Source organism: Triticum dicoccoides, chromosome 5B (assembly GCF_002162155.2).
Source record: "Triticum dicoccoides isolate Atlit2015 ecotype Zavitan chromosome 5B, WEW_v2.0, whole genome shotgun sequence".
Classification (NCBI taxonomy): Eukaryota; Viridiplantae; Streptophyta; class Magnoliopsida; order Poales; family Poaceae; genus Triticum; species Triticum dicoccoides.
Window position 1 is genome coordinate 2373319 of NC_041389.1, and position 20178 is coordinate 2393496.

Here is a 20178-nt window from a genome sequence, read left to right on the forward strand (position 1 = left end):
AATTGTGTGTTGATGACCGACACATAAACGCACCCCGGGGTTCGTCAATCGTGGAAATCACTTCGGGCCCCAAAACTGAGTAATAGTCCAAGAAACGGGCCAGAATCGGCCCAAACTACGAGTGTTGTCGACAACGCGTAAGCACGCGACAACAATGGAAATCACTTTGGACCCTAAAACGGTAAGTAATAGTCCATGAATCGACAAAAAACGTGATTGTTGATGACCGACACGTAATCGCACACCGAGGTTCGTCAATCATGGAAATCACTCCCGGACCCCAAAACAGTGAGTAATAGTAAATGAAACGGGCAAGAATCGGCAAAGACTGCGAGTGTTGATGATAGACACGTAAGCGCACCTTGGGGATCAAAAACTATTTAAATCGCTCCGGACCCCAAAACGGTGAGTAATAGTCCACGAAACGGGTCAGAATTGGCCAAAACTGTGATTGTTGATGACGGACATGTAAACACACCCCGGTGATAGTCAATCGTGGAAATCGCTCTAGGTCCCCAAAACGGTGAGTAATAGTGAACGAAACAGACAAAAATAGAAATTGTTGATGACCGACATGTAAGCGCAACTTGGGGTTCAATAACCATGGAAATCGCTTTGCGACCCCCAAAACAGTGAGTAATAGTCCATGAAATGGGTCAGAATCAACAAAAATTGTGAGTGTTGATGACCGACGCGTAAACGCACCCCGAGGTTCGTCAATCATGGAAATTGCTCTAGGCCCCCAAAACGATGAGTAATAGTCCATGAAACGGGTCAGAATCGTCCAAAACTGCGAGTGTTGATGACCGACACGTAAGCGCACCTTGGGGGTCAAACACTATGAAAATTGCTTTGGGACCCCAAAACGGTGAGTAATAGTCCACGAAATGAGTCAGTATCGACAAAAATTGCGAGTGTTGATGACCGACACGTAAACGCACCCCAGAGATCGTTCATCGTGGAAATCACTTTTGGACCCCAAAATGGTGAGTAATTGTGCACGAAACGGACCAGAATCAGCCAAAACTGCGATTGTTGATGACCGACATGTAAGTGCACATTGGGGTTCAACAACCATGGAAATCGTTTTGGGACCCCAAAACAGTGAGTAATAGTCCACAAAACGGGCCGGAATCGACAAAACGGCGAGTGTTGATGACCGACACGTAAATGCACCCCGGGTTCGTCAATCATGGAAATCACTCTGGGAGCCCAAAATAGTGAGTAATGGTCCACGAAACGGGCCAGAATCGTCAAAACTGTGAGTTTTGATGACCGACACGTAAGTGCACCTTGGGGTTCAAACATTATGGAAATCGCTTCGGACCCCAAAACAGTGAGTAATAGTCCACGAAATGGCTCAGAATTGGCCGAAACCGTCTGTGTTGATGACACACACTTAAACGCACCCCGGGGATCGGTAATCATGGAAATCGCTTTGGGACCCCAAAACGGTGGGTAGTAGTCCACGAAATGGACCAAAATTGGCCAAAATGGTGAGTGTTGATGACCGACACCTAAACGCATCCCAGGGTTCGTTAATCGTGGAAATCACTTCGGGACCCCAAAACTGAATAATAGTCCAAGAAAATGGCCAGAATCCCAAACTAAGAGTCTTGACGACCAATGCGTAAGCACACGTTGGGATTCGACAACCATCAAAATCGCTTTGGGACCCCAAATCGGTAAGTAATAGTCCACGAAATGGGTCAGAATCGACAAAAATGCGACTGTTGATGACCGACACGTAAATGCACCCCGAGGTTTGTAAATCATGGAAATCATTCCAGGACCCCAAATCAGTGAGTAATAGTACATGAAACGGGCTAGAATCGGCCAAGACTGCGAGTGTTCATGACCGACACGTAAGTGCACCACGGGATTCAATAACTATGAAAATCGCTTCGGACCCCAAAACAGTGAGTAATAGTCCATGAAACGGGTCAGAATTGGCCAAAACTATGAGTGTTGACGACGTACATGTAAACGCACCCTGGAGATCATCAATCGTGGGAATCCCTTTTGTACCCCAAAAATGGTGAGTAATTGTGTACGAAACGGACCACAATCAGCCAAAACTGCGATTGTTGATGCCGACACGTAAGCGCACCTTGGGGTTCAACAACAATGGAAATCGATTTGGAACCCCAAAATAGTGAGTAATAGTACATGAAATGGTCCAGAATCGACAAAAACTGTGAGTGTTGATGACCGACATGTAAACGCACTCCGGGATTCGTCAATCGTGGAAATCGCTCTAGGACCCCAAAACGATGAGTCCTAGTGCACTAAACTGGCCAGAATCGGCCAAGCTGCGACTATTGATGACCGACACATAAGCACACCTCGGGAGTTCAACAACCATGGAATCGATTCGGGACCCCAAAACGGTGAGTAATAGTCCACAAAACGGGCCAGAATCGACAAAAACCGCGAGTGTTGATGACCGACAAATAAACACACCCCGGGGTTCATCAATAGTGGAAATCACTCCGGGACCCCAAAACAGTGAGTAATAGTCCATGAAACGGGCTAGAATCGGCCAAGACTTCCAGTGTTGGTGACAGACACGCAAGGGTACCTTGGTGTTCAACAACTATGGAAATCGCTTCGAACCCCAAAACGATGATTAATAGTCCATGAAACGGGTCAGAATCGACCCAAACTGCGAGTCTTGTCGACAATGCGTAAGCACACCTGGGGGTTTGACAACCATGGAAATCGCTTCGGGACCCAAAAACGGTAAGTAATAGTCCACAAAACTTCTCAGAATTGGCCAAAACCGTCTGTGTTGATGACGGACAATTAAACGCACCCCGGTGATCGCCAATCGTGGAAATCGCTCTGGGACCCCAAACCGGTTGGTAGTAGTCCACGAAACAGACCAGAATTGGCCAAAATTGTGAGTGTTGATGACCGACACGTAAACACACCCCGGGGTTTGTCAATCGTGGAAATCACTTCGAAACCCCAAAACTGAGTAATAGTCCAAGAAACGGGCCAGAATCGGCCCAAACTGCGAGTCTTGTCGACAACACGTAAGCACACCTTGGGATTCGATAACATTGGAAATCGCTTTTGTTGGAGATCGTTGCAGAAAATAAAAATTTTCTACGCATCACCAAGATCAATCTATGGAGTCATCTAGCAACGAGAGAGATCTACATACCCTTGTAGATCGCGAGCGGAAGCGTTCAAGAGATCGGGGTTGATGGAGTCGTACTCGTCGTGATCCAAATCACCGAAGATCCTAATGCCGAATGGACGACACCTTCGCGTTCAACACATGTACGGAGCGGAGACGTCTCCTGCGCCTTGGTCCAGCAAGGAGGAGGGAGAGGTTGAGGAAGAAAGCTCCAGCAGCAGCACGACGGCGTGGTGGTGATGGAGAGGCAATACTCCGGTAGGGCTTCGCCAAGCTTCTGCGGAGGAGGAGAGGTGATGGGGAGGGGAGGGGCTGCGCCTTGGAGGTGTGTATGCAGCCCGCCCCTCGCCCCTCTATTTATAGGTGGAGGAGGAAGGGGCCCGGCCCCCTCTAGATGAGATCTAGAGGGGGAGGGGGGGCAGGGGGGACTTGCCCCTCAAGCAAGGGGGGCGCCCCCCTTAGGATTTCCCCCCAACCCTAGGAACATGGGCCCAAGGGGGGATGCGCCCAGCCCTCTAAGGTCTGATTCCCTTTCCTCCATGGCCCATGAGGCCCTCCGGGAGAGGTGGCCCCTCCCGGTGGACCCCCGGAACCCTTCCGGTGGCCCCGGTACAATTCCGGTATGCCCCCGAAACTTTCCGGTGACCGTATTACAACTTCCCGTATATAAATCTTCACCTCCAGACCATTTCGGAACTCCTCGTGACGTTCGGGATCTCATCCGGGACTCCGAACAACATTAGGTAATCACATACAAGTCTTCCTAATAACCCTAGCGTCACTGAACCTTAAGTGTGTAGACCCTACGGGTTCGGGAATCACGCAGACATGACCGAGACAACTCTCCGGCCAATAACCAACAGCGGGATCTAGATACCCATGTTGGCTCCCACATGTTCCACGATGATCTCATCGGATGAACCACGATGTCGAGGATTCAAGTAATCCCGTATACAATTCCCTTTGTGAAACGATACGTTACTTGCCCGAAATTCGATCGTCGGTATCCCAATACCTCATTCAATCTCGTTACCAGCAAGTCACTTTACTCGTTATGTAATGCATGATCCCGTGAACAACCTCTTGGTCACACTGAGCTCATTATGATGATGCATTACCGAGTGGGCCCAGAGATACCTCTCCGTCATACGGAGTGACAAATCCCAGTCTCGATTCGTGTCAACCCAACAGACACTTTTGAAGATACATGTAGTGTACCTTTATAGTCACCCGGTTACGTTGTGATGTTTGGTACACCCAAAGCACTCCTATGGTATCCAGGAGTTACACAATCTCATGGTCTAAGAAACTGATACTTGACATTAGAAAAGCTTTAGCAAACGAACTACACGATCTTGTGCTATGCTTAGGATTGGGTCTTGTCCATCACATAATTCTCCTAAGGATGTGATCCCGTTATCAATGACATCCAATGTCCATAGTCAGGAAACCATGACTATCTGTTGATCAACGAGCTAGTCAACTAGTGGCTCACTAGGGACATGTTGTTGTCTATGTATTCACACATGTATCACTGTTTCCGGTTAATACAATTATAGAATGAACAATAGACAATTATCATGAACAAGGAGATATAATAATAATCATTTTATTATTGCCGCTATGGCATATTTCCAGCAGTCTCCCACTTGCACTAGAGTCAATAATCTAGTTACACTGTGATGAATCGAACACCCATAGAGTTCTGGTGTTGATCATGTTTTGCTCGCGGAAGAGGTTTAGTCAACGGATCTGCGACATTCAGATCCGTATGCACTTTGCAAATATCTATGTCTCCATCTTGAACATTTTCACAAATGGAGTTGAAGCGACACTTGATGTGCCTGGTCTTCTTGTGAAACCTGGGCTCCTTGGCAAGGGCAATAGCTCCAGTGTTGTCACAGAAGAGAGTGATCGACCCCGACGCATTGGGAATAACTCCTAGGTCGGTGATGAACTCCTTCATCCAGATTGCTCCATGCACTACCTCCGAGGCTGCCATGTAATCCGCTTCACATGTAGATCCCGCCACGATGCTCTGCTTGCTGCTGCACCAGCTTACTGCCCCACCAATCAAAATATACACGTATCCGGTTTGTGACTTAGAGTCATCCAGATCTGTGTCGAAGCTATCATTGACGTAACCCTTTACGACGAGCTCTTCGTCACCTCCATAAATGAGAAACATATCCTTAGTCCTTTTCAGGTACTTCAGGATATTCTTGACCGATGTCCAATGTTCCATGCTGGGATTACTTTGGTGTCTTGCAACCAAACTTATGGCAAGGTTTACATCAGATCTGGTACACAACATGGCATACATAATAGACCCTATGGCCAAGGCATAGGGGATGACACTAATCTTTTCTTTATCTTCTGCCGTGGTCGGGGATTGAGCTGAGCTCAATTTCACACCTTGCAACACAGGCAAGAACCCCTTCTTGGACTGGTCCATATTGAACTTCTTCAATATCTTGTCAAGGTATGTGCTTTGTGAAAGACCTATGAGGCGTCTCGATCTATCTCTATAGATCTTCATGCCTAATATATAAGTAGCTTCTCCAAGGTCCTTCATTGGAAAACACTTATTCAAGTAGGCCTTTATGCTGTCCAAAAGTTCTATATCATTTCCCATCAAAAGTATGTCATCCACATATAATATGAGAAATGCTACAGGGCTCTCACTAACTTTCTTGTAAACGCAGGCTTCTCCATAAGTCTGCATAAACCCAAACGCTTTGATCATCTCATCAAAGCGAATGTTCCAACTCCAAGATGCTTGCACCAGCCCACAAATGGATCGCTGGAGCTTTCATACCTTGTTAGCATTCTTAGGATTGACAAAACCTTCCGGCTGCATCATATACAGTTCTTCCTTAAGATAGCCGTTAAGGAATGCCGTTTTGACGTCCATTTGCCATATCTCATAATCGTAGTATGCGGCAATTGCTACCATGATTCGGACGGACTTCAGCTTTGGTACGGGAGAGAAAGTCTCATCGTAGTCAACCCCTTGAACTTGCCGGTTACCCTTAGCAACAAGTCGAGCTTTATAGATGGTAACATTACCATCCGCGTCTGTCTTCTTCTTAAAGATCCATTTATTTTCTATCGCTCGCCGGTCATCGGGCAAGTCTGTCAAAGTCCATACTTTGTTTTGATACATGGATCCTATCTCGGATTTCATGGCTTCAAGCCATTTGTTGGAATCTAGGCCCACCATCGCTTCTTCATAGTTCAAAGGTTCACCGTTGTCTAACAACATGATTTCCAGGACAGGGTTGCCATGCCACTCTGGTGTGGAACGTGTCCTTGTGGACCTACGAAGTTCAGTAGTAACTTGATCCAAAGTACCTTGATCATCATCATTAATTTCCTCTCTAGCCGGTGCAGGCACCACAGGAACATCTTCCTGAGCTGCGCTACTTACTGGTTCAAGAGGTAGTACTTCATCAAGTTCCACTTTCCTCCCACTTACTTCTTTCGGGAGAAACTCTTTCTCCAGAAAGGACCCGTTCTTGGAAACAAAGATCTTGCCTTCGGATCTGAGGTAGAAGGTATACCCAATGGTTTCCTTAGGGTATCCTATGAAGACGCATTTTTCCGACTTGGGTTCGAGCTTTTCAGGTTGAAGTTTCTTGACATAAGCATCGCATCCCCAAACTTTTAGAAACGACAGCTTAGGTTTCTTTCCAAACCATAATTCATATGGTGTCGTCTCAACGGATTTAGATGGTGCCCTATTTAAAGTGAATGTAGATGTCTCTAAAGCGTATCCGCAAAAAGATAGCGGTAAATCGGTAAGAGACATCATAGACCGCACCATATCCAATAGAGTGTGATTACGACGTTCGGACACATCATTACACTGAGGTGTTCCAGGCGGCGTGAGTTGTGAAACAATTCCACATTTCCTCAAGTGCGTACCAAAGTCGTGACTTAAATATTCTCCCCCACGATCTGATCGTAAGAACTTTATTTTTCTGTCACATTATTTCTCTACCTCATTCTGAAATTCCTTGAACTTTTCAAAGATCTCAGACTTGTGTTTCATTAAGTAGACATACCCATATCTACTTAAGTCATCAGTGAGGGTGAGAACATAACGATATCCACCGCGAGCCTCAATGCTCATTGGACCACACACATCAGTATGTATAATTTCCAATAAGTTGGTTGCTCGCTCCATTGTTTCGGAGAACGGAGTTTTGGTCCTTTTTCCCATGAGGCATGGTTCACACGTGTCAAATGATTCGAAATCAAGAGACTCCAAAAGTCCATCAGTATGGAGCTTCTTCATGCGTTTGACACCAATATGACCAAGGCGGCAGTGCCACAGATATGTGGGAATATTGTTATCAATCTTACATCTTTTGGTATTCACACTATGAATATGTGTAACATCACGTTCGAGATTCATTAAGAATAAACCATTGACCAGCGGGGCATGACTATAAAACATATCTCTCGTATAAATAGAACAACCATTATTCTCGGATTTAAATGAGTAGCCATATGGCATTAAACGAGATCCATATACAATGTTCATGCTCAAAGCTGGCACAAAATAACAATTATTGAGGTTTAAAACTAATCCCGTAGGTAAAAGTAGAGGTAGCGTGCCGACGGCGATAACATCGACCTTGGAACCATTCCTGACGCGCATCGTCACCTCATCCTTAGCCAGTCTCCACTTATTCCGCAGCTCCTGTTTTGAGTTACAAATATGAGCAACCGCACTGGTATCAAATACCCAGGAGCTACTACGAGTACTGGTAAGGTACACATCAATAACATGTATATCACATATACCTTTGGTGTTGCCGGCCTTCTTATCCTCTAAGTACTTGGGACTGTTCCGCTTCTAGTGACCGTTCCCTTTGCAATAAAAGCACTCAGTCTCAGGTTTGGGTCTGTGCTTTGGCTTCTTCCCGGCAACTGGTTTACTGGGCGCGGAAACTCCCTTGCCGTCCTTCTTGAAGTTCTTCTTACCCTTGCCTTTCTTGAAACTAGTGGTTTTATTGACCATCAACACTTGATGTTCCTTTTTGATTTCTATCTCTGCTGATTTCAGCATTGAAAATACCTCAGGAATAGTTTTCACCATCCCCTGCATATTGTAGTTCATCACAAAGCTCTTGTAGTTAGGTGGGAGCGACTGAAGGATTCTGTCAATGACCGCCTCATCCGGGAGGTTAATGTCTAGCTGGGACAAGCGGTTGTGCAAACCAGACATTTTGAGTATGTGCTCGCTGACAGAACTATTTTCCTCCATCTTACAACTGTAGAACTTGTCGGAGACTTCATATCTCTCGACCCGGGCATGAGCTTGGAAAACCATTTTCAGCTCTTGGAACAACTCATATGCTCCGTGCTGCTCAAAATGCTTTTGGATCCCCGGTTCTAAGTTGTAAAGCATGCCGCACTAAACGAGGGAGTAATCATCAACACATGACTGCCAAGCGTCCATAACGTCTTGGTTCGCTGGGACGGGTGCTTCACCTAGCGGTGCTTCTAGGACATATGCTTTCTTGGCAGCTATGAGGATGATCCTCAGGTTCCGGACCCAGTCCGTATAGTTGCTGCCATCATCTTTCAGCTTGGTTTTCTCTAGGAACGCGTTGAAGTTGAGGTTGACATGAGCGTGGGCCATTTGATCTACAAGACATTTTGCAAAGGTTTTAGACTAAGTTCATGATAATTAAGTTCATCTAATCAAATTATTTAATGAACTCCCACTCAGATTAGACATCCCTCTAGTCATCTAAGTGATACATGATCCGAGTCAACTAGGCCGTGTCCGATCATCACGTGAGACGGACTAGTCATCATCGGTGAACATCTCTATGTTGATCGTATCTTCTATACGATTCATGTTCGACCTTTCGGTCTCTTGTGTTCCGAGGCCATGTCTGTACATGCTAGGCTCGTCAAGTCAACCTAAGTGTTTTGCATGTGTAAATCTGTCTTACACCCGTTGTATGTGAACGTTAGGATCTATCACACCCAATCATCACGTGGTGCTTCGAAACAACGAACTTTCGCGACGACGCACAGTTAGGGGGGAACACTTTCTTGAAATTGTTATGAGGGATCATCTTATTTACTACCGTCGTTCTAAGCAAATAAGATGTAGAAACATGATAAACATCAGATGCAATCAAATAGTGACATGATATGGCCAATATCATTTAGCTCCTTTGATCTCCATCTTCGGGGCGCCATGATCATCATCGTCACCGGCATGACACCATGATCTCCATCATCATGATCTCCATCATCGTGTCTCCATGAAGTTGTTCGCCAAATATTACTTCTACTACTATGACTAACGGTTTAGCAAAGAAGTAAAGTAATTACATGGCGGTATTTAGTGACACGCGGGTCATACAATAAATAAAGACAACTCCTATGGCTCCTACCGATTGTCATACTCATCGACATGCAAGTCGTGATTCCTATTACAAGAACATGATCAATCTCATACATCACATATATTTCATTCATCACATCCTTTTGGCCATATCACATCACAAGGCATATGCTGCAAAAATAAGTTAGACGTCCTCTAATTGTTGTTGCAAGTTTTTACATGGCTGCTATAGGGTTCTAGCAAGAACATTTCTTACCTACGCCAAAACCACAACATGATATGCCAATTTATATTTACCCTTCATAAGGACCCTTTTCATTGAATCCGATCTGACTAAGGTGGGAGAGACAGACACCCGCTAGCCACCTTATGCAACTAGTGCATGTCAGTCGGTGGAACCTATCTCACGTAAAAGTACGTGTAAGGTCGGTCCGGGCCGCTTCATCCCACGATACCGCCGAAACAATATAAGACTAGTAGTGGCAAGCAAATTGACAAAATCTACACCCACAGCAAATTGTGTTCTACTCGTGCATAGAAACTACGCATATACCTAGCTCTGATACCACTGTTGGAGATCGTTGCAGAAAATAAAAATTTTCTACGCATCACCAACATCAATCTATGGAGTAATATAACAATGAGAGAGAGGAGTGCATCTACATACCCTTGTAGATCGCGAGCGGAAGCGTTCAAGAGAACGGGGTTGATGGAGTCGTACTCGTGGTGATCCAAATCACCGAAGATCCTGGTGCTGAACGGACGACACCTCCGCGTTCAACACACGTACAGAGCGGAGACGTCTCCCGCGCCTTGATCCAGCAAGGAGTAGGGAGAGGTTGAGGAAGAAAGCTCCAGCAGCAGCACGACGACGTGGTGGTGATCAAGAGGCAGTACTTCGGTAGGGCTTCACCAAGCTTCTGCGGAGGAGGAGAGGTGTTGGGGAGGGGAGGGGCTGCGCCTTGGAGGTGTGTCTGTAGCCTCCCCTCGCCCCTCTATTTATAGGGGAAGGAGGAAGGGATCCGGCCCCCTCTAGATGAGATCTAGAGGGGGGGCTGGGGGGGGACTTGCCCCCCAAGCAAGGGGGGTGCCACCCTTAGGGTTTCCCCCCAATCCTAGGCGCATGGCCCAAGGGGGGATGCGCCCAGCCCTCTAAGGGCTGGTTCCCTTCCCTCCACGGCCCATGAGGCCCTCCGGGAGAGGTGGCCCCTCCCGGTGGACCCCCGGAACCCTTCCGGTGGCCCCGGTAATTACCGGTATGCCCCCGAAACTTTCCATATATAAATCTTCACCTCCGGACCATTTCGGAACTCCTCGTGACGTCCGGGATCTCATCCAGGACTCCGAACAACATTCAGTAATCACATACATGTCTTCCTAATAACCCTAGCATCACCGAACCTTAAGTGTGCAGACACTACGGGTTCGGGAATCACGCAGACATGACTGAGACAGCTCTCCGACCAATAACCAACAGCGGGATCTGGATACCCATGTTGGCTTCACACATGTTCCATGATGATCTCATAGGATGAACCACGATGTCGACGATTCTAGTAATCTCCTATACAATTCCCTTTGTCAAACGGTACGTTACTTGCCAAGATTCGATCGTCGATATCCCAATACCTGTTCAATCTCGTTACCGGCAAGTCACTTTACTCGTTACGTAATGCATGATGATGCATTACCGAGTGGGCCCAGAGATACCTCTCCGTCATATGGAGTGACAAATCCCAGTCTCGATTCGTGTCAACCCAACAAACACTTTTGGAGATACCTGTAGTGTACCTTTATAGTCACCCAGTTACGATGTGACGTTTGGTACACCCAAAGCACTCCTACGGTATCCGGGAGTTACACAATCTCGTGGTCTAAGAAACTGATACTTGACATTAGAAAAGCTAGCAAACGAACTACACGATCTTGTGCTATGCTTAGGATTGGGTCTTGTCCATCACATAATTCTCCTAATGATGTGATCCCGTTATCAATGACATCCAATGTCCATAGTCAGGAAACCATGACTATCTGTTGATCAACGAGCTAGTCAACTAGTGGCTCACTAGGTACATGTTGTGGTCTATGTATTCACACATGTATCACTGTTTCCGGTTAATACAATTATAGCATGAACAATAGACAATTATCATGAACAAGGAAATATAATAATAATCATTTTATTATTGCCTCTAGGGCATATTTCCAACAGCATTTGGACCCCAAAACGGTAAGTAATAATCCACGAAACGGGTCAGAATCGACAAAAAACGCTATTGTTGAACACCGACACGTAAACGCACCCCGGGGTTCGTCAATCGTGGAAATCACTCTGGGACCCCAAAACAGTGAGTAATAGTAAATGAAACGGGCCAGAATTGGCCAAGACTGCGAGTGTTGATGACAGGCAGGTAAACGCACCATGGGGTTCAACAACTATGGAAATTGCTCCGGACCCCAAAACAGTGAGTAATAGTCCATGAAACGGGTCAGAATTGGCCAAAACTGTGATCGTTGATGACGGACATGTAAACGCACCCCGGGGATAGTCAATCGTGGAAATCGCTCTAGGACCCCAAAACGGTGAGTAATAGTGAACGAAACGGAAAAAATAGCGATTGTTGATGACCGACATTTAAGCGCACCTTGGGGTTCAATAACCATTGAAATCGCTTTGCTTCCCCAAAAGAGTGAGTAATAGTCCAAGAAACGGGTCAGAATCGACAAAAAATGTGAGTGTTGATGAGCGACGCGTAAACGCACCCCGGGGTTCGTCAATCATGGAAATTGCTCTAGGCCCCCAAAACGACGAGTAATAGTCCATGAAACAGGTCAGAATCGTCCAAAACTGCGAGTGTTGATGACCGACACGTAAGCGTACCTTGGGGGTCAAACACTATGAAAATCGCTTTGGGACCCCAAAATGGTGAGTAATAGTCCATGAAGCGGGCCAGGATCGACAAAAAATGCGAGTGTTGATGACCGACACGTAAACACATCCCGGAGACCGTTCATCGTGGAAATCGCTTTTGGACACCAAAATGGTGAGTAATTGTGCACGAAATGGACCAGAATCAGCCAAAATTGCGTTTGTTGATGACCGACACATAAGCGCACATTGGGGTTCAACAACCATGGAAATCGTTTTGGGACCCCAAAATAATGAGTAATAGTCCACAAAATGGGCCAAAATCGACAAAATGGCGAGTCTTGATGACCGACACGTAAATGCACCCCGGGTTCGTCAATCGTGGAAATCACTCCGGGACCCCAAAACAATGAGTAATGGTCCACGAAACGGGCCAGAATCGTCCAAGACTGCGAGTTTTCATGACCGACACGTAAGCGCACCTTGGGGTTCAAACACTAAGGAAATCGCTTCGGACCCCAAAGCGGTGAGTAATAGTCCACGAAACGGCTCAGAATTGGCTGAAACCGTCTGTGTTGATGACAGACACTTAAACGCACGCCGGGGATCGTCAATCGTGGAAATCGCTTTGGGACCCCAAAACGGTGGGTAGTAGTCGACGAAACGGACCAAAATTGGCCAAAATTGTGAGTGTTGATGACCGACACGTAAACACATCCCGGGGTTCCTCAATCGTTGAAATCACTTCGGGACCCCAAAACTGAGTAATAGTCCAAGAAACGGGCCAGAATCCCAAACTGCGAGTCTTGACGACCAATGCGTAAGCACACGTCGGGATTCGACAACCATCAAAATCTCTTTGGGACCCCAAATCGATAAGTAATAGTCCACGAAACGGGTCAAAATCGACAAAAAACGCAACTGTTGATGACCGACACGTAAACGCACCCCGAGGTTTCTCAATCATGGAAATCACTCTGGGACCCCAAATCAGTGAGTAATAGTACATGAAACGGGCCAGAATCGACCAAGACTGCGAGTGTTCATGACCGACACGTAAGCACACCATGGGGTTGAACAACTATGAAAATCACTTCAGACCCCAAAACAGTGAGTAATAGTCCATGAAACGGGTCAGAATTGGCCAAAACTGTGAGTGTTGACAACGTACATGTAAACGCACCCCAGGGATCATCAATCGTGGGAATCCCTTTTGTACCCCAAAAATGGTGAGTAATTGTGTACAAAACGGACCACAATTAGCCAAAACTGCGATTGTCTATGCCGACAAGTAAGCGCACCTTGGGGTTCAACAACAATGGAAATCGCTTTGGAACCCCAAAATAGTGAGTAATAGTACATGAAACGGTCCAGAATCGACAAAAACTGTGAGTGTTGATGACCGACACGTAAACGCACTCCGGGATTCGTCAATCGTGAAAATCGCTCTAGGACCCCAAAATGATGAGTCCGAGTGCACGAAACGGGCCAGAATCGGCCAAAACTGCGACCGTTGATGACCGACACGTAAGCAAACCTTGGGGGTTCAACAACCATGGAATCGATTCGGGACCCCAAAACGGTGAGTAATAGTCCACAAAACCGTCCAGAATCGACAAAAACCGCGAGTGTTGATGATCGACACGTAAACGCACCCCGGGGTTTATCAATAGTGGAAATCGCTCCGGGACCCAAAAACAGTGAGTAATAGTCCATGAAACGGGCTAGAATCGGCCGAGACTTCCAGTGTTGGTGACAGACATGCAAGCGCACCTTGGTGTTCAACAACTATGGAAATCGCTTCGGACCCCAAAACGATGAGTAAGCACACCTGGGGGTTCAACAAACTGCGAGTCCCCAAACTGCGAAACAGGTCAGAATCGGCCCAAACTGCGAGTCTTGTCGACAACGCGTAAGCACACCTGGGGGTTCGACAACCATGGAAATCGCTTCGGGACCCAAAAACGGTAAGTAATAGTCCACGAAACTGCTCAGAATTGGCCAAAACCGTCTGTGTTGATGACGGACACTTAAGCGCACCCCGGTGATCGCCAATCGTGGAAATCGCTCTGGGACCTCAAACTAGTGGGTAGTAGTCCACGAAACAGACTAGAATTGGCCAAAATTGTGAGTGTTGATGACCGACATGTAAACGCACCCCAGGGTTCGTCAATCGTGGAAATCACTTTGGAACCCCAAAACTGAGTAATAGTCCAAGAAACGGGTCAGAATCGGCCCAAACTACGAGTCTTGTCGACAACGCCTAAGCACACCTTGGGATTCGATAGCAATGGAAATCGCTTTTGGACCCCAAAACGGTGAGTAATAGTCCATGAAACAGGTCAGAATCAACAAAAAACGCGATTGTTGATGGCCGACACGTAAATGCACCCCGGGGTTCGTCAATCATGGAAATCACTCCGGGACCCCAAAACAGTGATTAATAGTCAATGAAACGGGCCAGAATCGGCCAAGACTGCGAGTGTTGATTCCCGACACGTAAGCGCACCTTGGGGTTCAACAACTATGGAAATTGCTTCGCACCCCAAAACAGTGAGTAATAGTCCACGAAACGGGTCAGAATTGGCCAAAACTGTGAGTGTTGACGATGTACATGTAAATTCACCCGGGTATCGTCAATCGTGGAAATCACTTTTGTACCCCAAAACGGTGAGTAATTGTACATGAAACGGACCAGAGTCGGCCAAAACTGCGATTGTTGATGACCGACACGTAAGCGCACCTTGGGGTTCAACAACCATGGAAATCGTTTTGGGACCCAAAAAACTGTGAGTAATAGTCCATGAAACGGTCTAGAATCAACAAAACAACGATTGTTGATGACCCACACTTAGACGCACTCCGCGGTTCGTCAATCGTGGAAATCGCTCTCGGACCCCAAAACGACGAGTCATAGTGCACGAAACGGGCTAGAATCGGCGAAAACTGCGAGTGTTGATGACCGAGACGTAAGCACACCTTAGGGGTTCAACAAACATGGAATCACTTCGGGACCCCAAAACGGTGAGTGATAGTCCATGATACGGGTCAAAATCGACAAAAACTGCGAGTGTTGATGACCGACACGTAAATGCACCCCGGTGTTCATCTATAGTGGAAATCACTCTGGGACCTCAAAATCGCTTCGGAACAGGCTAGAATCGGTCAAGACTGCGAGTGTGAGTGACCGACACGTAAGCGCACCTTGGGGTTCAACAACTATGGCAATCGCTTCGGACCCAAAACGGTAAGTAATAGTCCACGAAACGGGTCAGAATTGGGCAAAACTGTGACTGTTGACGACGGACATGTAAACGCACCATGGGAATAGTCAATCATGGAAATCGCTCTAGGACCCCAAGATTGGTGAGTAATAGTGCACGAAACGGACCAAAATTGGCCAAAAACAGCGATGATAACCGACATGTAAGCACACCTTTGGGTTCATCAACCATGGAAATCGCTTTCGGACCCCAAAACGGTGAGTAATAGTCCACGAAACGGGTCAGAATCGAGAAAAATTGCGAGTGTTGATGACTGACACATAAACGCACCCCGGGGTTCGTCAATCGTGGAAATCACTCTAGGCCCCCAAAATGATGAGTCATAGTGCACGAAACAGACTAGAATCGGCCAAAAACTATGATTGTTGATGACCGACACGTATGCGCTTAGTGGGGTTCAACAACCATGGAAATTGCTTTGGGACCCAGAACCGTGACTAATAGTCCACGAAACGGGTCAGAATCGACAAAAACCGCGAGTGTTGATGACTGACACGTAAACACACCCCGGGTTCATCAATCGTGGAAATCACTCTGGGACCGCAAAACAGTGAGTAATAGTCCATGAAACGGTCCAGAATCATCCAAAGCTACGATTGTTGATGACCGACACATATGCGCACCTTGGGGGTCAAACACTATGGAAATCCCTTTGGGACCCCAAAACAGTGAGTAATAGTCCATGAAATGGGTCAGAATCGACAAAAATTGTGATTGAGTAATTGTGCACAAAACGGACTAGAATCAGCCAAAACTGCGATTATTGATGACCAACACGTAAGCGCACCTTGGGGTTCAACAACCATGGAAATCGCTTTGGGACCCCAAAACAGTGGATAATAGTCCACAAGACAGGCCAGAAAAAACAGCGAGTGTTGATGACCAACACGTAAACGCACCCCGGGTTCGTCAATCGTGGAAATCACTCCGGGACCCCAAAACAGTGAGTAATGGTCCATGAAACGGGCCAGAATCGTCCAAAACTGCGAGTTTTGATGACCGACACGTAAGCGCACCTTGGGGTTCAAACACTATGGAAATCGCTTCGGGACCCCAGAACGGTGAGTAATAGTCCAATAAACGGCTCAGAATTGCCAAAAACCGTCTGTGTTGACGACAAACTCTTAAACGCAACCCGGGAATCGTCACTCGTGGAAATCGCACTGGGACCCCAAAACGGTGGGTAGTAACGGACCAGAATTGGCCAAAATTGTGAGTGTTGATGACCGACACCTAAACGCACCCTGGGGTTCGTCAATGGGGGAATTCACTTCGGGACACAAAAACTGAGTAATAGTCCAAGAAACGGGCCATAATCGGCCCAAACTGCGAGTCCTGACGACCAACGCGTAAGCACATGTTGGGATTCAACAACCATGGAAATTGCTTTGGGATCCCAAAATGGTAAGTAATAGTCCATGAAACGGGTTAGAATCGACAAAAAACGCGACTGTTGATGACCGACACGTAAACGCACCCCGAGGGTTTTCAATCGTGGAAATCACTCCGGGACCCCAAATAAATGAATAATAGTACATGAAATGGGCCAGAATCGTCCAAGGCTGCGAGTGTTCATGACCGACACGTAAGCGCACCATGGGGTTCAACAACTATAGAAATCGCTTCGGACCCCAAAACGGTGAGTAATAGTCCACGAAACGGGTCAGAATTGGCCAAAATTGTGAGTGTTGACGACGTACATGTAAATGCACCCCGAGGACCGTCAATCGTCAAAATCCCCTTTTTACCCCAAAACGGCGAGTAATTGTGCACGAAACGGACCAGAATCGGCCAAAACTGCGATTGTTGATGACCGACACTTAGACGCACTCCGCGGTTCGTCAATTGTGGAAATCACTCTCGGACCCCAAAACGATGAGTCATAGTGCACGAAACGGGCTAGAATCGGCCTAAACTGTGAGTGTTGATGACCGACACGTAAGCACACCTTGGGGGCTCAGCAAACATGGAATCTCTTCCGGACCCCAAAACGGTGAGTAATAGTCCACGAAACGGGTCAGAATCGACAAAAACCACAAGTGTTGATGACCGACACGTAAACGCACCCCGGTGTTCATCTATAGTGTAAATCACTCTGGGACCTCAAAATCGCTTCGGACGGGCTAGAATCGGCCAAGACTGCCAGTGTGATAGTCCACGAAATGGGTCAGAATTGGCCAAAACTGTGATTGTTGACGACGGACATGTAAACGCACCATGGGGATAGTCAATCATGGAAATCGCTCTAGGACCCCAAGATTGGTGAGTAATGCACGAAACTGACCAAAATCGGCCAAAAACAGCGATGATAACCGACATGTAAGCGCACCTTGGGGTTCAAGAACCATGGAAATCGCTTTGGGACCCCGAAACGGTGATTTATAGTCCACGAAACGGGTCAGAATCGAGAAAAATTGCGAGTGTTGATGACTGACACATAAACGCACCCCGGGGTTCGTCAATCGTGGAAATCACTCTAGGCCCCCAAAACGATGAGTCATAGTGCATGAAACGGACCAGAATCGGCTAAAAACTATGATTGTTGATGACCGACACGTATGCGCTCAGTGGGGTTCAACAACCATGGAAATCACTTTGGGACCCAGAACGGTGACTAATAGTCCACGAAACGGGTCAGAATCGACAAAAACCGTGAGTGTTGATGACTGACACGTAAACACACCCCGGGTTCATTAATCGTGGAAATCACTCTGGGACCGCAAAATAGTGAGTAATAGTCCATGAAACGGGCCAGAATCGTCCAAAGCTGCGATTGTTGATGACTGACATGTATGCGCACCTTGGGGGTCAAACACTATGGAAATCCCTTTGGGACCCCAAAACAGTGAGTAATAGTCCACGAAACGGGTCAGAATCGACAAAAATTGTGATTGAGTAATTGTGCACGAAACGGACTAGAATCAGCCAAAACTGCGATTGTTGATGACCAACACGTAAGCGCACCTTGGGGTTCAACAACCATGGAAATCGCTTTGGGACCCCAAAACAGTGAGTAATAGTCCACAAAACTGGCTAGAATCGACAAAAACCGTGAGTGTTGATGACTGACACGTAAACACACCCCAGGTTCATCAATCGTGGAAATCACTCCGGTTCCCCAAAACTGTGAGTGATGGTCCACGAAACGGGCCAGAATCGTCCAAAGCTGCTAGTTTGGATAACCGACACGTAAGCGCACCTTGCGGTTTAAACACTATGGAAATCGCTTTAGGACCACAAACGGTGAGTAATTGTCCATGAAACGGCTCAGAATGGGCAAAAACCATTTGTGTTGATGACAGACACTTAAACGCACCCCGAGGTTTTTCAATCATGGAAATCGCTCCGGGACCCCAAAACGGTGAATAACAGTACATGAAATGGGCCAAAATCGGCCAAGACTGCGAGTGTTCATGACTGACACGTAAGCGTACCATGGGGTTCAACTACTATGGAAATCGCTTCGGACCCCAAAACGGTGAGTAATAGTCCACGAAACGGGTCAGAATTGGCCAAAACTGTGAGTGTTGACGACGTACATGCAAATGCACCCCGGGGATCGTCAATCGTCGAAATCCCTTTTTACCCCAAAACGGTGAGTAATTGTGCACGAAATGGACTAGAATCTGCCAAAACTGTGATTGTTGATGACCGACACGTAAGCGCACCTTGGGGTTCAACAACAATGGAAATCGCTTTGGGACCCCAAAACAATGATTAATAGTCCACAAAACGGTCCAGAATTGACTAAAATTGTGAGTGTTGATGACCGACACGTAAACGCACTTCGGGATTATTCAATCGTGGAAATCGCTCTTGGACCCTAAAACGATGAGTCCTAGTGCACGAAACGGGCCAGAATCAGCCAAAACTGTGAGTGTTGTTGACCGATACGTAAGCACACCTTGGGGGTTGAACAACCATGGAATCGCTTCGGGACCCCAAAACGGTGAGTAATAGTCCATGAAACGGGTCAGAATCGACAAAAAAGCGCGACTGTTGATGACCGACACGTAAATGCACCCCGGGGTTCATCAATAGTCGAAATAACTCGGGGACCCCACAACAGTGTGTAATAGTCCACGAAACAGGCTAGAATCGGCCAAGACTGCCACTGTTGGTGACAGATACATAAGCGCACCTTGGGTTTCAACAACTATGGAAGTCGCTTCGAACCCCAAAACGGTGAGTAATAGTCCATGAAACGGGTTAGAATTGGCCAAAACCACTACAAGAAATATGTCAACTAGTGACCTTCTATCAGTGACCCTGAAAGAATTGGTCATAGATCTATGACCATTTGAGACCAATTGGTCAAAAGCTGTTCGGGGGGCTTCAAACCCTAAACCATTGTGACCATTTTGGTCAGAAAGGTCATAATTTCCTTACACAAAATGGTCATAAAGCAAATAGCGCTAGTCTGCTGCCTTATTTCTAGTTGTTAATGACCAATATAGATGGTCATAGCCTTGTAAATTTTGGTTGGTTGTGATGACTAGGCACCATC